The sequence below is a fragment of the Phyllobates terribilis genome, unplaced genomic scaffold (genome assembly GCF_046119375.1).
Source record: "Phyllobates terribilis strain yellow unplaced genomic scaffold, ASM4611937v1 Scaffold_2__4_contigs__length_985480577, whole genome shotgun sequence".
Classification (NCBI taxonomy): Eukaryota; Metazoa; Chordata; class Amphibia; order Anura; family Dendrobatidae; genus Phyllobates; species Phyllobates terribilis.
The window spans coordinates 846,061,875-846,085,046 of record NW_027362762.1 but is presented as its reverse complement, the minus strand read 5'-3'; positions in this window follow the sequence as shown (position 1 = coordinate 846,085,046).

The window sequence follows — 23,172 nt, the reverse complement described above, 5'->3', positions numbered from 1 at the left end:
ATAACTAAGCAGATTAACCCCTACACTTTTAGAAGAAACCTGCACCATTTAATATGAAGGAGAAGTGCTTCTAGTAAATGCAGGAGTACATGAAATCTTCTGACTCCTCTCTGTTGCGGTAAACCCGTGATACCACTCATGCAGGTATGTACAGGACTTATAAAAATCACACCTCTATGATAGCTTTCAGTGGTTTAGTTGCCATTAAAATATATACATATTTTGTTTGCAAATAAGGTGGCTTGGGTGCACCGTTACGCATCTTCAATTTGCATTCTGAGCACTTTGTCATATCTTGATTGACAGTGCTGAACTCAAGGGTGCTTTCACATTGGGTTTAGGCACCCATTCAGTGGCTCACTATGGGCCTTACGTCCGAACCTCCTCTCAAAACGGGATTCAGACATATGCGCCAAGGGGGCCATAGACTATAATGGTGCCGAAAGAGCGAACATGTGCTGTGCCGTGCATTATTTTAGGGCATGTACACCTACTGGAGGCGGACACTCAGACATAGTAAGGATCTTGATAAAAGGAATACAGTGCTGTTTTGTGGTTCTTCTGATGAAAAAAATTGGATAGACTTTTCTAACATGTTGAGAATAAACTGCATTGTTTTCCTTTTATCAAGATTTTTGGATTTGTTATATATTTTTTATTTACCTGTAGCGTAGTATAACCACTTCTACAATTTTTAGCTTGATTTATACATTGGATCCTCCAAACAGCAGAGCAGCACCAGGTGGATATCATATTGAGCCCTTATAAGAGTCGTGCTTCCTTACTGCTCAACCAGGTGAGCAATTGCCGTACTACAGTAACTCATCTGTCTGTCTGGATAATTCCCTATATTCGCTTTTTTTGTCCCTATAGATACATTTCTGACTCCCTTTAAAAGCATAATATCCTTTTAGGAGGACATAGGAATGTGGTCAGGAGGATAAGGGATGGCAATTATCCAGAAGAGAAAGCCCATCTTTCCAACTCTGAAATACTTGAGCCTTACATGACATTACATAAGCTTCCATTTAAATGACTGTCATGTAATATTTCAATTGCAATATTAAATTTTATCCTGCAGTTGTCAATGAAGGATAAATGCCTGGCAATCTGCTTCTGGCAGCAAAATGAGCAGTTTGCTGGAGGTGCAAGAAAACCAAACTTCTGTGCAACTGTTGTGTAGTCTGATCCAGTAGTAACACTTTCTTCCAAGGTACTTATGGAGAAAAATGTCTGCTGTAAAAGATTACACTGGGTTAGTTTGTTGTCTATCACCAATGTGATACATTGGTCTGTACAGGAGCTGTAAATACAAATGATTGATAAGTTTTTAATTACGATTATTTGCGTCTTTTCCTAGGCATTAGAATAATAATAGAAATCACTGTCGGACAGAGACACAAAAGGGCCCCTTTCCAAGAACAGTATATGGGTCCCTTGCAGCCCAATAGCTCATCATAATGTACAAATCCACCTTCTTTAGAGGTAGAAGTGGACCCCATTACCTCTTGTACTCTTGAGTGGCACCAATGGTATGTCCGCCCCTGATAAAAATGGTTGTGCGTGTAGACATAGCCTTTAAGTAGACAATTCTTTCATGTTGCTAAAATGTTTCTTGACAATTGACCTTTCTATGCCAGCGGAAAACTATTTAGCCTTGTATTGATTTATTTTAACACTATAGCCTCGATTCATCAAGACCAGCGATTTTCATGCTGGTCTTGATGAGGAGATGTATTGAAGTCAAACGCTCCTGATTCATTAAAAGGCACACGACTCTTATTGCGCCTCGCCAAAAATCTTACTCCATCTAGGAACTTGAGTAAGATTTCTGGTATAAGTAATACCACAATTTGTCATAAACTAAACAAGCTGTAGCATCAGACCCCATCCCGCCCATTTTACCAGAGCAAGGGAAAACTGTTGTGAAAACGCCAAAAGTAAAAAAAAGTGTTCACAAGTCCGAGTTGCGCAAATTTTTTTTTAACTTTTCAAAGCATTTTATGCCAGAATTCTGGAGTAAAAGTTTTGATGAATTAGGGCCTCTATGTTTAAAGCACCACACTAGCGTTTTTTTTTTTATTTTATAGCAGTAGAGTGGTGCCACTAATGTATGTTTCCCTGATCCTAGTATTATACTTACCACTTCTTCAGCTCTTCCCTACGCCGCTCCAGTCCCAATTCACCATTTTGTGACTACAACTTTTGGCTGACTGAAAGTCAGAGGTAATGGTCACAAGTTATCAATGTAGGTGTATGAGAGTCTCGTTCTGGCCTCGTTCTGGCTCACATAGACTTATTTGAGAAGTGCCTACCGGCTTGTCCAGCAAACACTGGAGCGATCCAACAGGTCACAACCTGGAGAAGACCAACCGAAGCGGCACCCAAAACAGAAGAAGACGGTGGACTGGTAAGTATGAGACTAAGTGCATGAAACTTAAATTAGTGGCACCACTCCAGTGGTAAAATAATAAAAGAAAAATGCTGGAGTGGTGGTTTAAGAGGTGATCCTGTCATCAGGATCATGCATGTTAAGCTAAAGGTATGGGCATAAAGACGTTGTTATACTGATTTAATAAGTACCTTCAGTGTAGAAATATGTAGCCTGGTTGTAGTTTAATTATCATTAGAAGTTTGTGTGCAATAAGCTCTTTGCGCATCGAGTTGGGATTGTGTGAAGGGTCTTCAGCTCTTCCATGGCCCCTCTGCTGCTTCTGGTGTCCATATCTTTCTTATTGTTTTAAATTTCGCTCCAGCGTTGTCCTAACCATGGGTGGTGCTTGTGCACATTGATATTGCGGTGGGCTTCAGGAAAATGATGCAGGTGTCAGCCCATACGCGCCTTTAGTTTAACATACAAGATCCTGATGACAGGTTCCCTTTAAGCCATGAAACAAAGGCCAGATGCTATCCCCCCAATTTTTTTTTTTCTTTTTAACTGCTGGACAGTTTTTATTGGTATAGATATACATACATACATTCATAGCATGATTCTTTGTGTAAATCCTTTCACAACTTGATGCTAGATCGTGGCAGTGTAACTGCATTTTTTACTACAGGAAGTTTCATGTAATATTTCCCTTGTACAGTTTCCTTATTTCTGTGGGTCAATAAAAAATTTCGCAATTTCTGGTCAACTGACTAGACAATTCCAGTCTTCTAATGTGTTTGTGGCTAAATTCTGAATATTATGTTTCTAAATTGTTCAACCACAAGGTTCCTTACCTTATGTAGATACATTCACTAATATAATTCAAAGAGCCTTACTGGTGAGTGTGTTCCCTAGCTACTGAGTGAGTCAAGGAGGTAGAAAAAATTACTACATTTTTAAACTTCAGAACTTTATATTGGTGGGAATAGGACACCTAGGAACCCCACCGATCTGTTGTTATTAACTCCAGCAGCAACCTGATGAAACCCTTTGATCAGTGCTGTAAAGTACAGTTCCACATAATGTGTGCTGCCAGATACTTCAGAACTCCCATTTTTTTAATAGGAGCCAGGGGGGTCACTAGCGTCAAAGATCTGGGGCCCAAGCCCCAAACTACTTGACGGGAGCCCAGGATCTCCGGCCACTGCTACAATGAATTATGTCAGCATTAACAGGATGCCAATATACTGTAGTTCAATCCCATGATAGAGTAGGGAGCCACAAGCTTCCTTCCCTATCAATCTCTGTTTCGTAGATTGCAGGTCACTGTAGACCTACAGCTTACAAGATGTCAGGGGTCGCATGCAGGTGGGGCAATAATGTCACTGTATCGCACCGCTTTTGCAGACCGATGTAAAAGTAAGAAGAGGAGATGGAGGCAGTGATGATGGAAATCAGGATTGGATATGTGCCAACATTGTACAGTGGGTACGGAAAGTATTCAGATCCCTTTACATTTTTCACTCTTTGTTTCATTGCAGCCATTTGGCAAATTCTAAAAAGTTCATTTTTTTCTCATTAAAGTACACTCTGCACCCCATCTTGACTGAGAAAAAACAGAAATGTAGAAATTTTTGCACATTTATTAAAAAAGAAAAACTGAAATATCACATGGTCATAAGTATTCAGACCCTTTGGTCAGACACTCATACTCATACTCACATGCTCTCCATTTCCTTGTGATCCTCCTTGAGATGGTTCTCTTCCTTCATTGGAGTCCAGCTGTGTTTAAAAAAACTGATAGGACTAGATTTGGAAAGGCAAACACCTGTCTATATAAGACCTCACAGCTAACAGTGCATGTCAGACCAAATGAGAATCATGAGCTCAAAGGAACTGCCCAAGGAGCTCAGAGACAGAATTGTGGCAAGGCACAGACCTGGCCAAGGTTACAAAATAATTTCTGCATTACTCAAGGTTCATAAGAGCACATTGGCCTCCATAATCCTTAAATAGAAGAAGTTTGGGACCACCAGAAGTCTTCCTAGATCTGGCCGTCCAGCCAAACTGTGCAATCGTGGGAGAAGAGCCTTGGTGAGAGAGGTAAAGAAGAACCCCAAGATCAGTGTGTCTGAGCTCCTGAGATGCAGTAGGGAGATGGGAGAAAATTCCACAAAGTAAACTATCACTGCAGCCCTCCACCAGTCGGGCCTTTATGGCAGAGTGGCCCGACGGACCATATGAAAGCCCGCATAGAGTTTGCTCAAAAACACATGAAGGACTCCCAGACTATGAGAAATAAGATTCTCTGGTCTGATGAGACAAAGATAGAACTTTTTGGTGATAATTCTAAGCAGTATGTGTGGAGAAAACCAGGCACTGCTCATCACCTGCCCAATACAATCCCAACAGTGAAACATGGTGGTGGCAGCATCATGCTTTGGGGGTGGTTTTCAGCTGCAGGGACAGGACGACTGGTTGCAATTGAAGGAAACATGAATGCGGCCAAGTACAGAGATATCCTGGATGAAAACCTCTTCCAGAGTGTTCTGGACCTCAGACTTGGTTCACCTTCCAACAAGACAATGAGCACACAGCTAAAATAACAAAGGAGTGGCTTCAGAACAACTTTGTGACCATTCTTGACTGGTCCAGCCAGAAACCTGACCTGAACCCAATTGAGCATCTCTGGAGCAACCTGAAAATGGCTGTCCACCAACATTCACTATCCAACCTGACGGAACTGGAGAGGATCTGCAAGGAAGAATGGCAGAGGATCCCCAAATCCAGGTGTGAAAAACTTGTTGCATCATTCCCAAGAAGACTCATGGCTGTACTAGCTCAAAAGGGTGCCTCTACTCAATACTGAGCAAAGGGTCTGAATACTTATGACCATGTGATATTTCAGTTTTTCTTGTTTAATAAATTTGCAAAAATGTATACATTTCTGTTTTTTTTCAGTCAAGATGGGGTGCAGAGTGTACTTTAATGAGAAAAAAAATGAACTTTTTAGAATTTACCAAATGGTTGCAATGAAACAAAGAGTGAAAAATTTAAAGGGGTCTGAATACTTTCCGTACCCACTGTATATATATAGGGGAGCTGTATGGACATCATACTATATGTAGGGGTCCTGTGGGGACATCATACTATTTATGGAGGGGCTGTGGGGACATCATCTATAATATAACGGAGGATGCATGTCTCTGTCTGAAGCCTTTATAGACTGTGCATGCGTGACGCGCAGTCTGGCTCCAGACAGAAGAACGCATGGAGCCGTTACAGGTAAGAAGAGTGTATGGCGCCAGAGATCACGGTATGCGTAGACACTGAACGCATACCGCGATCTCCGGCGCCATACTTACATACTTATCTGACCGGGAGGAGCGTTGCCGCAGCACCTCTCTTCGCCGGAGACCGGGGCAGGAGTGAGGCGTTGGATCGGCACATGCGCATAGCGCTATCCGGGGCCATTTTACTGAAGACACATTTGCAGTGTGTCTTCAGCAAAATGGCGCCGGACAGCGCGGTGCTCCGGCGCCGCACTCCTCCCCCGGCCTCCGGCAGAACAGGACACCGCAGCGCTGGAGCACAGAGAAGAAAGGTGAGTATAACTGTTTATTTTTTTGTATGTGTGTACAGTGTGAAAGGGGTGAAGGGGCCACACATACCAGGATTGGGGGGTGAAGGGACCATGCATACCAGGATTTGGGGGTGAGGGGACCACGCATACCAGGATTGTGGGGTAAGGGGACCATGCATACCAGGATTGTGGGGTACCACACATACAAGGATTGGGGGGTGAGGGGACCACGCATACCAGGATTGTGGGGTGAGGGGACCACGCATACAAGGATTGGGGGGTGAGGGGACCATGCATACAAGGATTGAGGGAGGGGACCATGCATACAAGGATTAGGGGGTGAGGGGACCACGCATACCAGTGTGAGGGGACCACGCACACCAGGGTGAGGGGACCAGGCATACCAGGATGAGGGGCCCATGAATACCAGGATTGGGGGATGAGGGGTGCCATGTATACAATTATTGGGGGATGAGGGGTGCCATGCATACCGGGATTGGGGCAATGAGGGGTGCCATGCATACCGGGATTGGGGCGATGAGGGGTGCCATGCATACTGGGATTGGGGCGATGAGGGGTGCCATGCATACCGGGTGGGGATGAGGGGTGCCATGCATACCGGGATTCGGATGAGGGGCCATGCATACCGGGATTAGGGATGAGGGGTGCCATGCATACCGGGATTTGGATGAGGGGCCATGCAAATCAGGATGGGGATGAGAGGTGCCATGCATACCAGGATGTGGGTGAGGGACCCATGCATACCAGGATGAGAGATACCATACATACCAGGATAGGGATGAGGCATGGGGTACCATGCATAACAGGATTAGGGATGAGGAGTACCACATATGCCAGGATTGGGGGTGAGGGGTGCCACGCATACCAGGATTGGGGGTGAGGGGTGCCATGCATACCAGGATAGGATGGTGGGGACAGGATGGGGACAGCACAAATACCAGGAGGGGGGCAGCACATACCAGCATAGGAGACCATATACCAATAAAAATGCTCACCACCCGGGCGTAGAACGGGTTCAATAGCTAGTACTATATATAGGGAGCTATGGTAACATCATACTGTATATAGGGGCTGTGGGGATATGATACTGAATATAGGGAGCTGTGGGAACACCATACTGCATATACAAAGGACTATGAGAACATTATGCCATATATAGGGGCTCTGGGGACATATAAAGGGATCTGTGGGGGCATCATAGTGTATATAGGGAATCTGGGACGCCATCATACTGCATATATATATATATATATATATATATATATATATACAGTACAGACCAAAAGTTTGGACACGCCTTCTCATTTAAAGATTTTTCTGTATTTTCATGACTTTGAAAATTGTACATTCACACTGAAGGCATCAAAACTATGAATTAATACATGTGGAATTATATACTTAACAAAAAAATGTTATATTCTAGGTTCTTCAAAGTAGACACCTTTTGCTTTGATGACTGCTTTGCACACTCTTGGCATTCTCTTGATGAGCTTCAAGAGGTAGTCACCGGAAATGGTTTTCACTTCACAGGTGTGCCCTGTCAGGTTTAATAAGTGGGATTTCTTGCCTTAGAAATGGGGTTGGGACCATCAGTTGTGTTGTGCAGAAGTCTGGTGGATACACAGCTGATAGTCCTACTGAATAGACTGTTAGAATTTGTATTATGGCAAGAAAAAAGCAGCTAAGTAAAGAAAAACGAGTGGCCATCATTACTTTAAGACATGAAGGTCAGTCAGTCCCTAGAATATAAGACATATTTTCAGTTGTTTCACACTTTTTTGTTAAGTATATAATTCCACATGTGTTAATTCATAGTTTTTATGCCTTCAGTGTGAATGTACAATTTTCATAGTCATGGAAATACAGAAAAATCTTTAAATTAAGTGTGTCCAAACTTTTGGTCTGTACTATATATATATATATATATATATATATATATATATATATATAGGAGCTATGAGGACATCACAGTGTCTATAGGTGAGGTGCAGGGGCCACCATACTGTTCAGGAGGCTGTTAGCCATAATATTATATATAGAGGGCTGTGGGAGCCTCATAATGTATATACAGTTATATGAAAAAGTTTGGGCACCCCTATTAATCTTAAGCTTATTGTTTTATAAAAATTGGTGTTTTTGCAACAGCTATTTCAGTTTGATATATGTAATAACTGTTGGACACAGTAATGTTTCTGCCTTGAAATGAGGTTTATTGTACTAACAGAAAATGTGCAATCTGCATTCCAACAAAATTTGACAGGTGCATAAGTATGGGCACCTCACCAGAAAAGTGACATTAATATTTAGTAGATCCTCCTTTTGCAAAAATAACAGCCTCTAGTCGATTCCTGTAGCTTTTAATGAGTTCCTGGATCCTGGATGAAGGTATTTTTGACCATTCCTCTTTACAAAACAATTCCAGTTCAGTTAAGTTTGATGGTCGCCGAGCATGGACAGCCCTCTTCAAATGATCCCACAGATGTTCAATGATATTCAGGTCTGGGGACTGGGATGGCCATTCCAGAACATTGCAATTGTTCCTCTGCATGGATGCCTGAGTAGATTTGGAGCGGTGTTTTGGATCATTGTCTTGCTGAAAGATCCATCCCCTGCGTAACTTCAACTTTATCACTGATTCTTGAACATTATTGTAAAGAATCTGCTGATACTGAGTGGAATCCATGCGTCCCTCAACTTTAACAAGATTCCCGGTGCCGGCATTGGCCATACAGCCCCAAAGCATGATGGAACCTCCACCAAATTTTACTGTGGGTAGCAAGTGTTTTTCTTGGAATGCTGTGTTTTCTTGCCGCCATGCATAACGCCTTTTTGTATGACCAAACAACTCAATCTTGTTTTCATCAGTTCACAGGACCTTCTTCCAAAAAGAAATTGGCTTCTCCAAATGTGCTTTCGCATACCTCAGCCGACTCTGTTTGTGGCGTGCTTGCAGAAACGGCTTCTTTCGCATCACTCTCCCATACAGCTTCTCCTTGTGCAAAGTGCGTTGTATAGTTGACCGATGCACAGTGACACCATCTGCAGCAAGTTGATGCTGCAGCTCTCTGGAGGTGGTCTGAGGATTGTCCTTGACTGATCTCACCATTCTTCTTCTCTGCCTTTCTGATGTTTTTCTTGGCCTGCCACTTCTGGCCTTAACAAGAACTGTCCCTGTGTTCTTCCATTTCCTTACTATGTTCCTCACAGTGGAAACTGACAGGTTAAATCTCTGAGACAGCTTTTTGTATCCTTCCCCTGAACAACTATGTTGAATAATCTTTGTTTTCAGATCATTTGACAGTTGTTTTGAGGAGCCCATGATGCCACTCTTCAGAGGAGATTCAAACAGGAGAACAACTTGCAAGTGGCCACTTTAAGTAGCTTTTCTCATGACTGCATACACCTGGCTATGAAGTTCAAAGCTCAATGAGGTTACAAAACCAAAAATAGTGCTTTAGTAAGTCAGTAAAAAGTAGGTAGGAGTATTTAAAACTAGAAAATGATAAGGGTGCCCATACTTATGCACCTGTCAAATTTTGTTTGAATGCAGATTGCACATTTTCTGTTAGTACAATAAACCTCATTTCAAGACTGAAACATTACTGTGTCCAACAGTTATTACATATATCAAACTGAAATAGCTGTTGCAAAAACACAAATTTTTATAAAACATTAAGCTTAAGATTAATAGGGGTGCCCAAACTTTTTCATATGACTGTAGAATTGCTGTGGGTATATCATACTGTATTATGTCAACAGTGACATAATACTGTATATAGGAGGCTGTGCAGAGATCAAACTGTATATAGGGAGCTGTGGAGGCATCATACTGTATATAAGGGATCTATAATGTATATAAGGTGCTATGGGGCCATCATACTGTATATATGGTGTTGTTGACGCGCCCCTGGGCCTGTGTCGCGCTGCGTTGCGCATGCGGGAGCCTACCCGGAGTCGGATCAGTAGAGGGTTGTAGTCTCGTGGCGGTGACCCGGTCCGTGCCCAGGGAGTCAAACTAGACGGCAGTCTATTAGTAGTAAATAGTTGATGACTACGCCACCCGTTGAGTGCAGCCAGGGAGCTGCTGCTGCAGGGCAGACCGCTGAGGCCGGTCGTAGGATTGTGCAGCGTGATAGTATAACCCCCAACGGGAGGGGTATGGCCTCAGGGCAGCCGACGTGGATGATGGGGGTAGCAGGAACCACTCAGAGACGGTACGGTGTAGTTCAGGGTCTTTACTGGTAACAACGATAGACCCTCCCGGAGTACTTGCTAGCAAACGGGGCCTGGTCAGTCTTTGAGCAGATGGGATCTCCCCTGGCCAGGCGTAGTTGTAGGCCTCACAAACTGACTGTACTCTTCTGGCTACCTTGCTAGAAGCTGATGTAAGTAGCCCACGTCCCTGAGTGTACCGTGTGGTGCTCACCCGTATGGCCGGTGACTCGGGGCCTTCTAATGGCTTCCGCTCCACGATGGCGGTGCTGGTCCCACGCGTGTGACCGTGCCTTCGGGCTTCTGGGCCAGAGGACCTGAAATCCCCTGCCTGACGGATTCTGCTGCTGGGTAGAAGTTAGTCCCCACAGCCTCGGACTCCGGGTCCGGTAAAGAATCTTCTTAGTCAGGGCGAGCGCTGCAGCTGCCAGCCCCTGACTCCTTGGAACTCTGCTGTTTCCTATGCTGCTTCTTGTCTCCACTCTCCTTGTCTGACTCTCCCTGCCTCAGCCCCGGGTTTTTACAGGGGAAGCTCTTCCCCTCCCAAGACTGGGCAGGAGGTGTGGCATGCACAGGATCCCTGACCAAAGGACCTCCCACCTGCTCTCAGACATAACATTACATTACTGTGGAAAACCAGACCCCTGGGGTGCCACATTCCCCCCTAGTGAAATTTAGTACTCCGGGACTAAACACATTTAGAAAAACATAACAAAGTATAACAATAACAACACAATAAGAAAAACACATAAGATGGTGGCGGCGTGTCTGCAACCGGGTGCAGTCTTTGAAGAAAAGCAAAGGTGTCCATTTCACCAACACAGGGAGACGTAACCAGGTAGGGGTCTGTCCTACCCCGAGTCCTTAACAGTCTCTAGTCCATCCTGGGTTACGCTCCAACTATATACAAGGATTCCCGGTAAATCCACCAAGGTTTCCTAAAAACAACTGGAAACACAAAATTATTCACAAGCAACAATACACAGAAAAACATAAATAAAACAATTTATACACTTTAAATTCTCCAGCGTGCGGGTAACTGGCCTCTAGTGGCCCGAGTGGACCTACGGAGCTGACTGTCTGGCCCTGAACTACAGGGTGTAGGAGCTGTCAAGGGTAAACTGGGCAGCTGTCTACCGGCTCTTTGTCTCACTAGGGGTACGGCAGGCTCACTATAAGCAGAGGGTTGATTCTCCTGTTCTGCTTGTGTGGAGTCTTCTGCCTCCTGGACCGGCTGTTCTTCCAGCTCTACCCGTTGCTCCGTAGGTTCTTGGTATGATGGTTGGAGGAAGGTGAGTACGGGTACCACAACTGCACCATTGACTTGAGTCCAAGACTGAGGGAAGTCCCCGAGCACGGTACTAACCATATCTTCCCTTTCTTCCACGGGTCGATGGTCTTCTTGTTCCTCTTCAGGGTTCCTCAGTTGTTCGGGACACTTCTTCAGGTGGTCCCGGGATACAATGGCTGTGGTTTCCCCTCCGTCTTTACTGATGGTACAGACCTTCGGGTTCTCGTGGCTTGAGGGCAGTACGGTGTACGGGTCCTCCTCCCACTGGTCATCCAACTTGTGGAGCCGTCTTTTCCTCTTCAAGACCTGCTCTCCGGGTACCAGGGGAACAGCGGGAGCATACTGGTTGTAAGTCTTCTCTTGTCTCTCCCTAGCCTGACAGAGACTTCGCTCCACGCTCTCTTGTACTCTCCGGTACTGCTGCTGCCTCTCTGTGTCCCAGTCTGTTTCTGGTGAAGTGTCCTCAGGTGTCAGGACTCCCATTTCCAGGTCAACAGGTAACTTACCAGGTCTCGCCCTCATTAGGTAAGCCGGGGTACAGTTGGTGGAACCTACCGGGATGTGGTTGTATAGGTCCACCAGATCGGGCAACTTCTCAGGCCACAGACTGCGTTCTTCCAGGGGCAATGTTTTTAGCAGATCCATTACCACCTGGTTCATTTTTTCACAAAGTCCATTAGTTTGCGGATGGTAGGGTGTTGTCCTTATCTTCCGGCAGCCATACAGATTGCAGAATTCCTGGAAGACCTCCGCTTCAAAGGCAGGTCCCTGGTCCGTCAGCACTTGGTCCGGGTACCCGTGTGGACGGCAGAAGTGCTGCTGGAAGGCTCTAGCTGCTGTTTGAGCCGTTAAGTCCTTGACGGGGACGACAACCAAGAACCGGGAGTAATGATCCACGATGGTTAACGCGTAGACGTAGCCACTTCTGCTTGGGGTCAGTTTTACATGATCCAAGGCTACCAGTTCCAACGGTTGCCGGGTGACGATGGACTGCAGGGGAGTCTTCTGGCTGGCCCGGTCCTTCCTTCTCAGATTGCACGGGCCACAGTCTCTGCACCACTTCTCGATGGTTCCCCTCATGCCTACCCAGTGGAACCGCTCGCGCAGCAGGAACTCCAGCTTTTTCCACCCGAAGTGTCCAGCTCCGTCGTGGTATGCCTCCATCACCATGGCTGCGTCTCTTCGTGGCACCACTACTTGCCAGAGTAATTCATGCGTCCGGGAGTTGACCATTCTGCGGCACAACTTCCCCTTGTAAAGGAATAGTCGACTCTTCTCCGCCCATAGTTGTTTGGCTTCCTCCGGAGCGTCTGGTTCAAGTCGAGCCTCCGGCCGAGTCAGCATCTCCTTCACCAGTCGGACGGCAGGGTCGCTGTCTTGCGTTTCCGCCCAGTTGTAGTGGGGTAAGGGGTTCAACGTAGCAGCCTGTTTACCCCTTACCCGGTGGGAATACTGGATAGTCCCATGACGGTGGAACGCAGGGAGTTCAACTTCTTCCAGTCCCTCCGGATCTTCTCCTTCGTCCGGCAGGTTGGGCATCCTGGACAGGGCATCCGCGTTAGTATTGGAGCGTCCTGCCCGGTATTTGATTGTGAACTCGTAGTTGGACAGACGGGCCATCCACCTCTGCTCCAGGGCACCGAGTCTTGCCGTGTCCAGGTGTATCAACGGGTTGTTATCCGTGTATACGGTGAACCGGGAAGAAGTGAGGTAATGCCTAAAGCGCTCGGTGACTGCCCATACCACGGCCAGGAACTCTAGCTTAAATGAGCTGTAATTCTCGGGGTTCCTTTCGGTGGGTCGCAGTTTTCGGCTGGCATAGGAGATCACTCGTTCTCTCCCCTGCTGAATCTGGGATAGTACGGCTCCTAGCCCGATGTTACTGGCGTCGGTGTAGAGGATGAAGGGCTGGCTATAGTCTGGGTACGCCAAGATTTCATCCCCCGTGAGGGCCATCTTCAGCTGGCGGAAGGACTCTTCTTCTAGCTCTTCCCATTTGAAGGGCGGCTTCTGGTTCTTGGCCTTCCGGGACTGGCCTATCAGGAGGTCCTGCATAGGCGCTGCCTTTTTGGTGAAACCGGGAATAAACCTTCGGTAGTAGCCTACCAACCCTAGGAACTGCCGCACTTCTTTTACGCTGGAGGGGCTTGGCCATCCCTTAATTGCGGTGATCTTATCGGGGTCGGGAGCCACTCCGTCAGCGCTCACCACGTGTCCCAGGTATTGCACCTTTGGTTTCAGGAGGTGACACTTGGAGGGTTTCACCTTTAGGCCGTAACTCGCCAGAGCTTCGAACACCTCCGCCAGGTGCTTCAGGTGGTCCTCATAAGTTTTGGAGTATACGATGACATCGTCCAGGTACAACAGGACCGTCTCGAAGTTTCTGTGGCCCAGACAGCACTCCATTAATCGTTGGAAGGTTCCTGGGGCGTTGCAGAGTCCGAACGGCATGCAGGTGAACTCGCTAAGTCCCATCGGGGTGGTGAATGCGGTCTTCTCCCGGTCCGCCTCTGCTACAGGAACCTGCCAGTACCCGCTAGTGAGATCCAAGGTAGAGAAGAAGTTAGCAGATCTTAAAGCAGCCAATGACTCCTCTATCCTTGGTAAGGGGTACGCATCCTTGTGTGTGATACGGTTGATTTTCCGGTAATCTACACACATCCTCATGGTGTTGTCTTTCTTTTTGACTAAAACTAGTGGGGCTGCCCAGGGGCTACAGCTATCCCGGATTACCCCAGCCTCCTTCATGTCTCTAAGCATCCCCTTGGCGTGTTGGTAATGTGCAGGGGGTACGGGTCGATACCTCTCTTTTATGGGAGGATGATCTCCCGTGGGGATGCGGTGTTCTACCCCCTTGACTCGCCCGAAGTCTAACGGGTGTTTACTAAACACTCTCTCATACTCTTGAACCACCCGATAGACTCCTTGTTTCTGATGTGAGGGAGTGGAATCAGTACCCAAATGTAGTTGCTGACACCAGTCCTCCATGTCTTTCTTAGAGCCGTTACCTTCCTCCGGGTGAGATGGAGGCAAGGGTTCCACAGATTGTATAGAATTTTGATTAGTGGTATATAATTTGGCTAGCGTGGCATACCGGGGCAGGTACACTTCCCTCTCCCCGATATTTATTATGCGAATGGGCACCCTCCCATGGCGTACATTGACCACCCCCCGTGCTGTCAAAATGGTGGGCCTACTGTCTGAGTAAACTGGTTCTACCATTGCCTGGTAATCTCTTCCTCTCAGACCAATAGCTGCCCGGCACCAAATCATCATTTCACTTTTTGGGGGCATGGCAATAGGAAAAGGGTCACACATTCTTACGCTACCAATCTCACCGCCGGAGAGTTCCACTTGTTGCCGTTGCATCAGTGCCCGGATCTCTTTCTGGAGCACCCGCTGCTCGCCGGAGCTGGCGTTCTTGGCAACCTGCTGTAAAAGGAAAATCACCTCTGCTAGACAATTTTCAATTACGTTAGTTCCTAGAGTTATTTTTGGGTGACTCTCATGTTTATCAATATCTACAATGATCAGTCCCTGTGCGGCCAGTTCGACTCTACCGATTTTGAGGGCCACCTCCTTAAATCCGATCTGTGGCACGGGCTGGCCATTGCTGGCGATGATACTCAAGTCGTCGTCAGGGTAGTGGGTAATATCCGAGTCATTCCAGTACTGCTTGAAGAGCACGTACGGGATGGTGGTGACCTGTGACCCGGTATCCAGTAGGGCACTCATGGGAATGCCATCCAGTACCACAGGCAAGACTGGACGTCCTCCCACATATCTGTCGCGCCAGTTCGATGGGCCTGGTGATCTTTTTCCTGGGGGTTGGCCCTCTACCCCAGGTTGTGCCCGTTTAAAGAACAGTACCTTTCCATATGTCCGGGTTGATTGCAGCGGCGGCAGATGGGTCGTCCGTCCTCGCTATATCGGTCACTGGGTCTTCCTCTGGCCGGTGGGGTCCTCCTTGGTCGACGCCACGGGATGTCCTCCGGTCCGGATGCCAGCTGGATCTTCCCTGGGGTGGAAACCTGTAAAGACTGCACAGTTCGGGTTAGCGCAGCAACGCTCTTAGCTAGCTCTTGGACCTGATGGTGTAGGTCTGGAGCCGGGTCATTGTCCAAAGCCTGCGCATCAGCTCCCACAGGCCCTGCTGACAAGGGCGCCGCCTCCTGGTAGTAAGTGGTAGTGGGGCGTCTGTAGGTCACAACGCCACCTGGTGCCGGTTCTCGGAGCACCCGGATGGCTCTGTCCTTGAACTGTGCAAAGTCCAGATGGGGATCCTGTAAGGCCATTGCCCGCAACTGGGTTCGGTGGGCATTGCAATATAAACCCTCTATAAATTGTTCAGTCAACAGCCTGTCCTCGTTTCCCACCCCATCAGGGTCGGTCTGCTTTATGGCCCTCAGGGCCTCTTGTAGGTTTAGTGCATAGTCCCTTATACTCTCATGCGCTCGCTGCTTGCACCCGTAGAATCTAAGCTTAATCTCGGCTGAGGTGCGGGTATCAAAGGTGTCCTTCAGCCGGGTTAGTATCCCTGCGACAGTCTTCCTCCCAGGTGGCCAGGATTTTACTTCCCTTTTGGCTGCCCCGGTTAGTTGGGCCACCAGGATGCTCACTTTTTGCTCTTCTGTGAGGGGGTACACCTGGAAGAGGCTATCCAGCTTTTCTCTAAAGTCATGCAGGGTATGTGACTCCCCTGAATACTGGGGTAGCCAAGCTGCTCCCGGGATATAGGGCATGGTGAAGGGCATAACTGCAGCAGCGGTAGCGCTGGCGGGGGTTGGGGCAGTGAAGCTCTCCTCCGTATCCGACATCTTCCTCCCCCCTAGTGGACCGTGGCCTACCTTGCGATGATCCTCTTCCGTAGGCCGCGGCTCCGCAGTGGATCGTCAGGGTTGAGGACCTTCCGTCGCGCTCCTGTGACGTCGGCGTCTGCTGGGCTCCTTCCAGGACCTTACGCAACGTCCGGACGTGAGGCGGGGCTTCAGTTCTCGCGCGCTTTCGGAGTCCACGCCCCTCTTCTTCCCGCGCGGCGTCCCCAAGATGGCGTCCAACGGCGGGAAAACTCCACGGATGGCGGGAAGAAGGCCGAAGATGGCGCCGGATGGCGGGAAACTTCACCGATGGCGGGAAGAAGGTAGAAGATGGCGCCGGATGGCGGGAAACCTCCACGGATAGCGGGAATCTTCACCACTGGTAAGTTTGAACAGTCTTTGCTTTTCAGGCACGCAGTACCCGGTGGTTGCGGGCACGAAATCCTGCCGACTACGCCAAAGTTGACGCGCCCCTGGGCCTGTGTCGCGCTGCGTTGCGCATGCGGGAGCCTACCCGGAGTCGGATCAGTAGAGGGTTGTAGTCTCGTGGCGGTGACCCGGTCCGTGCCCAGGGAGTCAAACTAGACGGCAGTCTATTAGTAGTAAATAGTTGATGACTACGCCACCCGTTGAGTGCAGCCAGGGAGCTGCTGCTGCAGGGCAGACCGCTGAGGCCGGTCGTAGGATTGTGCAGCGTGATAGTATAACCCCCAACGGGAGGGGTATGGCCTCAGGGCAGCCGACGTGGATGATGGGGGTAGCAGGAACCACTCAGAGACGGTACGGTGTAGTTCAGGGTCTTTACTGGTAACAACGATAGACCCTCCCGGAGTACTTGCTAGCAAACGGGGCCTGGTCAGTCTTTGAGCAGATGGGATCTCCCCTGGCCAGGCGTAGTTGTAGGCCTCACAAACTGACTGTACTCTTCTGGCTACCTTGCTAGAAGCTGATGTAAGTAGCCCACGTCCCTGAGTGTACCGTGTGGTGCTCACCCGTATGGCCGGTGACTCGGGGCCTTCTAATGGCTTCCGCTCCACGATGGCGGTGCTGGTCCCACGCGTGTGACCGTGCCTTCGGGCTTCTGGGCCAGAGGACCTGAAATCCCCTGCCTGACGGATTCTGCTGCTGGGTAGAAGTTAGTCCCCACAGCCTCGGACTCCGGGTCCGGTAAAGAATCTTCTTAGTCAGGGCGAGCGCTGCAGCTGCCAGCCCCTGACTCCTTGGAACTCTGCTGTTTCCTATGCTGCTTCTTGTCTCCACTCTCCTTGTCTGACTCTCCCTGCCTCAGCCCCGGGTTTTTACAGGGGAAGCTCTTCCCCTCCCAAGACTGGGCAGGAGGTGTGGCATGCACAGGATCCCTGACCAAAGGACCTCCCACCTGCTCTCAGACATAACATTACATTACTGTGGAAAACCAGACCCCTGGGGTGCCACATTGTGAGGTCATCATACTGTATATAGGGAACTGTGGATCATCATACTGTATATATGGAGCTGTGCAGAGATCATACTGTATATAAGGAGATGTGGAGGCATCATACTGTATATAAGGGATCTGTGAGGACATCATAATATATATTTAGGAGAACTATGAGGACATCATACTGTGAGGGCCAATATATTGTATATAGTAGGCTGTTATCCAAAATACTGTATATAGGTGGTTGGGGGGCCTCATAATGTATATAGAGTTGCTGTGGGGAACAATCATCATACACTATATAGAAAGTTGTGAGGTCATCATACTGTATGTAGGGAACTGTGTGATCATTATACTGTATGTAAGAAACCTTGAGACTATCATAATATGTATGGGGGGCTGTGTGGGCCTTAATACTATACAGTCATGGCCAAAAGTGTTTGCACCCTTGAAATTGTTCCAGAAAATGAAGTACCGTATTTTTCCCAGAAAATTATTGCAATTACACATGTTTTGTTGTACACATGTTTATTTCCTTTGTATGTTTTGGAACAACACAAAAAAACAGAGAAAATTGGACAACATTTCACACAAAACCATAAAAAATGGGCCAGACGATATTGTTTGCACCCTTAATAAATAACTGCAATCAATCGCTTCCTATAACCATCAACAAGCTTCTTACACCTCTCAACTGGAATTTTGGACCACCCTTCTTTTGCTAACTGCTCCAGGTCTCTCATACTTGAAGACTCCTTCTCCCAACAACAATTTTAAGATCTCTCCACAGGTGTTCAATGGGATTTAGATCCGAACTCATTGCTGGTCACTTCAGAACTCTCCAGCACTTTGTTTACATCCATTTCATGGTGTATACAGTGGGTAAGGAAAGTATTCAGACCCCTTTACATTTTTCGCTCTTTGTTTCATTGCAGCCATTTGGTAAATTGTAAAAAGTTCATTTTTTTCTTATTAAAGTACACTCTGCACCCCATCTTCACTGAAATAAAAACAGAAATATAGAAATTTTTGCAAATTTATTAAAAAAGAAAAACTGAAATATCGCATGGTCATAAGTATGCAGACCCTTTGCTCAGACACTCATATTTAAGTCACATGCTGTCCATTTCCTTGTGATCCTCCTTGAGATGGTTCTACTCCTTCATTGGAGTCCAGCTGTGTTTAATTAACCTGATAGGACTTGATTTGGAAAGGCACACACCTGTCTATATAAGACCTCACAGCTCACAGCGCATGTCAGACCAAATGAGAATCATGAGCTCAAAGCTCAAAGAAACTGCCCAAGGAGCTCAGAGACAGAATTGTGGCAAGGCACAGATCTGGCCAAGGTTACAAAAGAATTTCTGCATTACTCAAGGTTCCTAAGAGCACAGTGGCCTCCATAATCCTCAAATGGAAGAAGTTTGGGACTACCAGAAGTCTTCCTAGACCTGGCCGTCCAGCCAAACTGAGCAATCGTGGGAGAAGAGCCTTGGTGAGAGAGGTAAAGAAGAAGCCTAAGATCACGGTGCCTGAGCTCCAGAGATGCAGAAGGGAGAGGGGAGAAAGTTCCACAAAGTCAACTATCACTGCAGCCCTCCACCAGTCGGGCCTTTATGGCAGAGTGGCCCGATGGAAGCCTCTCCTCTGTGCAAGACATATGAAAGCCGGCATAGAGTTTGCTCAAAAACACATGAAGGACTCCCAGACTATGAGAAATAAGATTCTCTGGTCTGATGAGACAAAGATAGAACTATTTGGTGATAATTCTAAGCGTTATGTGTGGAGAAAACAAGGCACTTATCACCTGCCCAATACAATCCCAACAGTGAAACATGGTAGTAGCAGCATCATGCTATGGGGGGGGTTTTCAGCTGCAGGGACAGGATGACTGGTTGCAATTGAAGGAAACATGAATGTGGCCAAGTACAGGGATATCTTGGATGAAAACCTCTTCCAGAGTGCTCTGGACCTCAGACTTGGCCGAAGGTTCACCTTCCAACAAGACAATGACTCTAAGCACACAGCTAAAATGACAAAGGAGTGGCTTCAAAACAACTCTGTGACCATTCTTGACTGGCCCAGCCAGAGCCCTGACCTAAACTCAATTGAGCATCTCTGGAGAGACCTGAAAATGGCTGTCCACCAACATTCACCATCCAACCTGACGGAACTGGAGAGGATCTGCAAGGAAGAATGGCAGAGGATCCCCAAATCCAGATGTGAAAAACTTATTGCATCATTCAGCAAAAAGACTCAGGGCTGTACTAGCTCAAAAGGGTGCTTCTACTCAATACTGAGCAAAGGGTCTGAATACTTATGACCATGTGATATTTCAGTTTTTCTTTTTAAATAAATTTGCAAAAATGTCTACATTTCTGTTTTTTTTCAGTCAAGATGGGGTGCAGAGTGTACTTTAATGAGAAAAAAATGAACTTTTTAGAATTTACCAAATGGCTGCAATGAAACAAAGAGTGAAAAATAATAATTTCCGCACCCACTGTATGTCCCTTATCCTGTGCCCCATCCTGATATATATATATATATATATATATATATATATATATATATATATATATATATATATATATATATATATATTTTTTTTTTTCTGCATTTTCATGAGTATGAAAATTGTACATTCACACTGAAGGCATCAAAACTATGAATTAACACATGTGGAATTATATACTTAACAAAAAAGTATGAAACAACTGAAAATATGTCTTATATTCTAGCTTCTTCAAAGTAGCCACCTTTTGCTTTGATGACTGCTTTGCACACTCTTGGCATTCTCTTGATGAGCTTCAAGAGGTAGTCACCGGAAATGGTCTTCCAACAATTTTGAAGGAGTTCCCAGAGATGCTTAGCACTTTTTGGCCCTTTTGACTTCACTCTGCGATCCAGCTCACCCCAAACCATCTCGATTGGGTTCAGGTCTGATGACTGTGGAGGCCGGGTCATCTGGCGTAGCACCCCATCACTCTCCTTCTTGGTCAAATAGCCCTTACACAGCCTGGAGGTGTGTTTGGGGTCATTGTCCTGTTGAAAAATAAATGATGGTCCAACTAAACGCAAAGCGGATGGAATAGCATGCCGCTGCAAGATGCTGTGGTAGCCATGCTGGTTCAGTATGCTTTCAATTTTGAATAAATCCCCAAAAGTGTCACCAGCAAAGCACCCCCACACCATCACACCTCCTCCTCCATGCTTCACGGTGCGAACCAGGCATGTAGAGTCCATCCGTTCACCTTTTCTGCGTCGCACAAAGACACGGTGGTTGGAACCAAAGATCTCAAATTTGGACTCATCAGACCAAAGCACAGATTTCCACTGGTCTAATGTCCATTCCTTGTGTTCTTTAGCCCAAACAAGTCTCTTCTGCTTGTTGCCTGTCCTTAGCAGTGGTTTCCTAGCAGCTATTTTACCATGAAGGCCTGCTGCACAAAGTCTCCTCTTAACAGTTGTTGAAGAGATGTGTCTGCTGCTAGAACTCTGTGTGGCATTGACCTGGTCTCTAATCTGAGCTGCTGTTAACCTGCGATTTCTGAGGCTGGTGACTTGGATAAACTTATCCTCAGAAGCAGAGGTGACTCTTGGTCTTCCTTTCCTGGGGCGGTCCTCATGTGAGCCAGTTTCTTTGTAGCGCTTCATGGTTTTTGCAACTGCACTTGGGGACACTTTCAAAGTTTTCCCAAATTTTCGCACTGACTGACCTTCATTTCTTAAAGTAATGATGGCCACTCGTTTTTCTTTACTTAGCTGTTTTTTTCTTGCCATAATACAAATTCTAACAGTCTATTCAGTAGGACTATCAGCTGTGTATCCACCAGACTTCTGCACAATACAACTGATGGTCCCAACCCCATTTATAAGGCAAGAAATCCCAGTTATTAAACCTGACAGGGCACACCTGTGAAGTGAAAACCATTTCTGGTGACTACCTCTTGAAGCTCATCAAGAGAATGCCAAGAGTGTGCAAAGCAGTCATCAAAGCAAAAGGTGGCTACTTTGAAGAATCTAGAATATAAGACATATTTTCAGTTGTTTCACAACTGTATATATATGTATATATATATATATATATATATATATATATATATATATAAATATAAATATATAAAAAACCTGACACTTTTTTTTGGGTGTGTTTTTTTTTGGGTGCGGCTGTTTTTCTTGGTTCATGGATCTCATTGCTGAGCTTTCAGAGCAGCTGCACAGGCTGTCTCTGGAGGTGACTGACCTCCGCTATGACGTTCAGCAGCAGCAACAGCGGCTGCAGGTCCCTAATGTTGGGATCTCTGCAGGTAGGCCAGCTTGAACCCAAGGTTGCCCTCCCAGACAGATTTTCAGGAGGTAGGGACAAGCTTATGACCTGGGCTTCCTTCCCCTCATTCTTTCGTGTTGCACTCAGTCTTTCCCACACTGTGCGTGACATTCCATTAGTACATGAGTACATCACCAGAACCACCATTAGTACATGAATGCATCACGAGACCCACCATCAGTACTTGACTACGTCATCAGAACCACCATCAGTAAATTAATACATCACCAGAACCTCCATCAGTACAAGAATACGTCACCAGAACCACTATAAGTACATGAATGCATGACCAGAATCAAGAATACTTGAATACAAGAACCAAGCTTAGTACAACGATCAATTGTAATATCAAGTCAGTATCACAATTAAACATTTACATCTAGGTAACCTTATAGATTACATCTTCTCTGGAGTCGTCTGTTTCTTTTCGTGTCTAGATGCAATGATGACTTTTCACATCCACAGCTGTTTTCTGCAGACCTCTATTTTTGATCAAAAACAGTGTTACTAAGAACTCTATTTTATTTAAATGCACTTGCTTTTTATTTATTTACAGAAGGGTTTATGTTTATTTTGCTTCTTGCAGGTTTTTCGGATTCATGGCCATTGTGAAACATGCATTTATGTGCTGCATGTATACCAACTTAAACCAAGCTCAAATATTGTGCTTTTTCTTTCTAGTGGAATCTGTGTTGTAAAAGAATGCACTTTTAGGGTATTTAACCTATTTCAGATGTTTTGTAAATAAAGTTTTTTTTGTATTTTTTTTTCCTGACTACGTGGCAATGTAGCATATACTTGCCAAGACTCCAAAACTCCAGGAAGGATAACTGGCTGCCGAGCATTCTCATTTTACCCTCAGTGAGAGCTATTCTGAGACTGTAAGTGGCTTTCACTGGGTTGCCAGCTCCCAACGTTCACAGAAGTGAGGCCGCTCTTTGTACTGGATTGTTCGTGAACGACCCATCACTATTACTCATTCACCCAGGAAATGGCTGCTATTGTGGAGAAGGGTAATGACGCGTCCCCTGGGCCGTGGGGTACTCGGCAGCCAGGCCTATGGATGCTGGGGGGGATATCACGGTGGCTGGCCCGGTCCGTAACCCAGGGCGGTCAATAAAAAGGGGTTT